The sequence below is a fragment of the Lactuca serriola genome, chromosome 3 (assembly GCF_051521515.1).
Source record: "Lactuca serriola cultivar US96UC23 chromosome 3, Lser_US96UC23_V15, whole genome shotgun sequence".
Taxonomy (NCBI): Eukaryota; Viridiplantae; Streptophyta; class Magnoliopsida; order Asterales; family Asteraceae; genus Lactuca; species Lactuca serriola.
The window spans coordinates 250759753-250765790 of record NC_136410.1 but is presented as its reverse complement, the minus strand read 5'-3'; positions in this window follow the sequence as shown (position 1 = coordinate 250765790).

Below are 6038 nucleotides of genomic sequence, written 5' to 3'. Positions count from 1 at the left end.
CGTGCTTACAGTTTACAGTTTTGGTTTTAGGTACCTCTTGAACGAAGGGGAAGGAGCTGGCGCGGTAGTGGCACATCATACACACACTCTTGTTTTCCGCATCATGAGTTATTCTGGGATTTGTACTCTGACATTATTATGATTTTATGTTTTCGGTTTGTAGACACGAAATATGTTTTAAGAAATGATATAATCGAATGTCGTTTATTTACAAATGTTTTACAAAGTGTTTAATTAAAAATGAAATTTTTTGGACTCGAAAATTGGGTCGTTACATGGACTTAGAGACCCAGATCTATTGTTTGGAGTAAAGGAGTAGCTCTGTGACTCGATATTATGGGAATGCACGTATGGACTCGGCGAGTCTGGGAGATGACTCAGCGAGCCGGGCTAGACATCAGACATTGAGTCGCGTAGTAACTCGCCGAGTCGTATGGGTGACTCGGCGAGTCTTATGATGATGAGCTTTGACTCGACGAGTTGGAAGAACAACTCGGCGAGTCTATTGAAGATTGTCGTGAACTCGGTGAGTCTGTTCATGGACTCGGCGAGTCTGCTCGCAGAACCTAACCTCTTTCAGTTAAAGCCTTCGATTAGTGATTCGGTTGGGGACTTAGTGATTTGGTCAGGATGATACTCAGAGATCGTTGGACTTGACGAGTCTTGGGGCGACTCGGCGAGTTAAGTCGTGTTATGAGAGTTTTCTGAATATGAGAACTCGGCGAGTCGGCAGGCTGACTGGACTTTGACTTTGACCATCAAGGGTATTATGGTAAACTGGATATTTATGTCAATGGTTATTAATGGATATAGGTGTTGGAGTTTGAGGCAGTGCTTCGGGATTTTGCTCTTGTGATTCGGTTCGGCAGTTACGAGGTGAGTTATCCTCACTATATCGACAGGGTCTACGGCACCAAGGCCGGCCCTTTATCGGATGGAAATTCGGGTATTATTTGTTATGTTATTGCCTTGCTAGATCTGCATCCTGGTATTTAGGATGGTGTTATGTTAGTGACATGGTTAAGGTCGGTACCTGGTATATAGGGTAATGTTATGCTAGTGACCGGTTAGGTCGGAATCCTGGTTAGGATGTTGATATGCTATGTGATATGTTAGACTGTTTGTCTGGTTAAGGCTTTGTCATGTGATTAATTGTTTTATGTGCACATGTTTGTTTGATGGGGGTTGGGTTGAGGTGGGTCCTGCTGTGTGTTGTAGGCCAACATACCCAGGGCGGACCGGATATTCAGAAGGCCCAGCGAGCGGTCCGGATAGGCTGAAGGCCCTAAGAGGGCAGACCAGTCGTGCCGAGGCTCGGAGAGTGGACCAGGTGGACTGAAGGCCCAGTGCGGACGGACCAGTCACACGGTGGACCCGATGTACATGGTTGTTCTATTTGTGCTATGTTATGAGTATGTTTTTGTGTGGTTGGTATTTTGGGGGTAACTCACTAAGCTTTCAGGCTTACAGTTCAGTGTTTTGTTTAAGGTACTTCAGGAAATCGTGGCAAGGCGAAGGCGTGATCGTACCACTCCTCATGTTTTATGATTTATGTGATATGGTTCTGGGAAATACTCTGATGTTTAAACTATTTTGAAAACAAGATGTATGAACTTAATGGTTTTTGAAAGAATTAAAATGTTTTGATTTGGCTCGAATTTTATGGTCGTTACAATAAGGCTCTCAAGGGTTCTTTGGAACTGTAAGGAGGTCCAAGGGAGGCTAAGGTCCCTTTAAATAGGGGTGCAAACCCCGACAATTAGGGTTTCACTTGCCAGCTCCCACTCGCCGAGTCCCATTATAGACTCGTCGAGTACGTCACTTAACCCGCGATCCTTCTCACTGCTACTCGACGAGTAGGTAAATCAACTCGTCGAGTAGGGCCTAATCCAAAAACTCATATTAACAATACCTAAGAATCGGGGCGTTACAGTTTAAAGATAAGGTATCTATGTTTCCAAATTTTCATATAAGGTATTTGTTAGAAATTTTATAAAAAGAGGGTGTGTACAATGATTCAACATAAGAAACTTGCAATTAGTTGCTTAATTAACTGGATACCATTTTTATATAAGAAATTATTGTACGAAGCTAGCTTCAACATGCGTATATATAATTTGTTACCCTTTTATCTAATTAGTTTTTTGTATAGTTAATCTATATTTATATTCAAAGAAGAAGTCGGTGAAGGTTAGTATTGTATATGTTCTTTTTCCTTTCCTCCAAACAGTTAGTGTATTGACATATGGAATTATGTTAATTATGCAACCCTTTTAACATGACTATTGTGGCATAACAACAGGTTCTTGATTTGAGCTTTACATGACTATTGTGGCCTAACAACATGTTCTTGATTTGAGCTTTACAAATTCAATGGGACGGTAATCATGGGATTTCTACTCATGTTTTAAGTAATTGTCGAAAGAAAGGTGCTCATTGGTGGAGATTTTGAGACCTATATTGGTAAACTTTCACCTCCATTAAGCAATTACTTAGTTTTTCTACACTGTAAAATTTCATAATACAACATGAAGACACTATAGAGAAATTGGTTAGTTCAGAAGATAGGATCCGCCAGCTGGAATCCAACTTTCTCACAAGCAACATGTTTCTTTTGTTGGTAAGAGTATGAAAATATTCTAGAACTGCTGTTAAGATATATTTTATTTTGGATTCTCATTTATATTTAGTTTTTCTATGTATTAAGTGGTTTATAATTATACAATATGTGATTTTGCATTTACAGAAAGTACAAGAATTTGAAAATGAAACTACCAATTTAGAAAAGAACTTGAATGTGAAAAAGGTAAGGATCAGTCTATAATTTTTAGTTTGCTTTCTTTTTATTCTCTTATGAAGTTCTCGTGCTATTAGACAATGCATTATAATATTTTCTTTGAACCATTTATGAAGGGTTGAATACATGAAAGATACAATGTTCCAGTTTTAAACTTCTTTGTATGAATAACATTTAGCTTTAATTTTTCAGAGTACATTGATGTTATAGAAGTAAAGGAAAGTAAGACGCATTGATAAATGATTGGAAGTATGATGTGATTTCTTTGGACTTATTTTGATTAAATACTTTTAAATACAAAATAATTTTACTTTTATGAAGAATTCAAACACAGTCAACACGGTTTCAAAAAGCAAAGTTTGATGCATGGGATGTGACTTCATGATGAAAGAATGGGATAATATGTACTTTGGAGGATATTGGTCCAGACATTTTTAGACAATTTATTGAAAATTATACTTTAATATGCATTTTTTAGAAAAAGAACGAAGAAGATGAAAAAGCTGCAACATTTTTAAGAGGATATACAATATAAAGGTGATAAGATATTAAGATTATATATGTAATCTCAAATATAAATTATGCTAAACGACTAAAATAGTGAAATGCCATTAATATGGATGTTTTAGTAATTTGTTTTTTTTTAATAAAAATATTGTCATCTATTAAAATAGCTCATTCTTGAAATCATAATCTTGACATTTTTTTATCTATATAATTTTTTTAAAATACTAACCGTAGTTTCCATGGGTTATAACCTAGTCTTTCCAATATAAATTGATAGAATATAAAACATTTAAATTAATTTTATATTTTAATCCCAACAAAATCCTAGACACATAATGTCAATTTGTCATAATAATTGGTAAGAAAATATATTACCAAGTATGTGAAATATTGATTTTAAACCAAAGAGCTTGTAGCCCAGCGGTATCAGGTGGTGCCCTCCCTTTTTAAGGTCGAGGGTTCAAGTCTAGTTGTGGACATAAATGGAATAGGTGTTGTTAGCTTAGGAGTAGATAAGATTTGCCGGTTAAAAAAAAAAAAAAAAAAAAAAAACTAAGTGTGTGTAAGTCTACTAAAAGAATCCAACCGGATCATTAAACCCACTTTTTCCAAATTTATAATAAAAGTTTTGATATTATTTTTAGTTAAAAACAGTAAATATATATATTTTTTATCTTTTTAAAATGATTATGAAAAAAGATATTTAGATCCAAAGGGATATTAATAGTCTCAAAGTTAATAAAACTCTTAAATCAATATTGTAACGTAAAAGCAATCATTTACGAATAGTAAATAATATGACAAATTAAGTATTTTCTTACCTTTTATTCCTACAAACCCTGCTAATCATTTAAATAAAAACATACATTTTATTCCTACAAATTCAGTTACTTATTTAAATAACAACATGTGTCATATTATTATCCTAAAATATCTTTAAATTTTATTAAATGAACATTAAATGTTACACGTCCATTTAATTGAGTATGATGATATATAGGAACAAAAGGTACCAGCATATTTAATTTCTCAAATAATATAGATAGTAAATAATACAAATCACAAGGATCAAATGGTAATTTAGATATATTGTTATACTGTTATAGTAACCCTAACCCTAATACCATTTCCTTCTCCATGTGTAGAGCCGCCTTAAGCACCTTCCACTGCCATCATCATCAGTTACCACCTCTTCCGAGTTCTGCCTCCATTACCGGTGTTGCCACATACTCAACCTCTAACAAATGGACGCCACACTTCCTCCACCTCTATAACTGATGCTACCACTTCCTTCCCCTTTAACAGACGATACCACCATATATTCTACATGCATCGCCGATGCAACTACCTCTTCTGCCTCGCTAACTGAAGACACCATCTGCTCCCCGATCCTTGTCTTTTTACATCTTCAGTCCCCTTTCTTTATTTTACAACATTAAAAATATATCATCGAAATTGAAGTCCCTGGTTTGACGACGCCAACACATACATCAACACTGCAAATATTTGTATTTGACGTCTTTGTATCTACCCGACTACCCCTAGAACCAATCTCGCTCCAGCCGCACTGAATTTACTCCATATGGGTTCTCACCAACCTGGTCTAAAAGAAGGCGGAAACAACCAGCGATAAACATAAGTATTTTTTTATATATATTTATTTGAGGAGATCAATCAAAATTTTCTATATTTTTAGTAAAGAATCTTTAGACAATAATCATTCTTATGCATGTTTTCTTATGTTTTTTTATTTGGTTGAGGTTCTCATGTTTTTTGTATTTCGAGAAAATCAAAGTTTTATTTAAAGATTACCTTTTCTACCTTTTTTTTTTTCTGTTTAGTTTAGTGTTGAATTGTTATTGTTTTATTAATTAATTTTTTATATATCAGGGTTTGTCATATCCGATCGAAGCAACTACTTTTTTTCATTCAAATCAACTTTCAAAATGTAGAAGATAAGGTTTCTTTCATATTTTAACCTTTTGGTTCTTCATATCTAAAAGAAACTATGTATGAACAAAAAAAGGAGTTTTGAAATAAAAAAATAAGTGGGTTTAGATATTTATTTTAAAAGATTGTTCAATAAAGAATAATTTAATAAATTGTTGTAACTCAACATAAAAATAAGAATGTGTAAATTAAAAGAAGACAAGATAAAGCATGATGATCTCTTTTTGAAAACTTTCAGATGATAAAGAACATTAAATAAAATCAAAGCAAATGAAGGGTAGAAAAATACTGCCAACATGAAGCGCCGATTAGAATTCATGCGTTCTTTTTCTAGAATTTAATCACAACAACTTATAAATACCAATTTATATGCACTGATTTACATGTATTTGTAATATTCCTTATTATTTAGCCTTCTACAAGGGACAAAGCAAATGAATGAAAGAAACGATGATTCAAGAAGCTTTTTTAGTTTACAAATTTTCGCCTAGAAAATAAATAAAGAAAAACATGAAAAATCAAAAGAAAAAAAAAATATATAAATCAAATACACATGAAGCAAAAATACATAAGTGTTCAACTCTGGGTCTGCAAATATGAGATTCGAAAATACAAGAAAGCGACGACTACCAAATAATCAAGCTTTAAGATTTACAACAATTTGTAAGAGTGTGGGTTTTTGTTTTGAATAAAAATGAATGCTTAAAAAGAGAGTTTATAAGGCTACCCGGTATTTGGGGCTTCTTCACGCGTCTTGGGTTGAGGTGGCAACCTCTCCAACGCG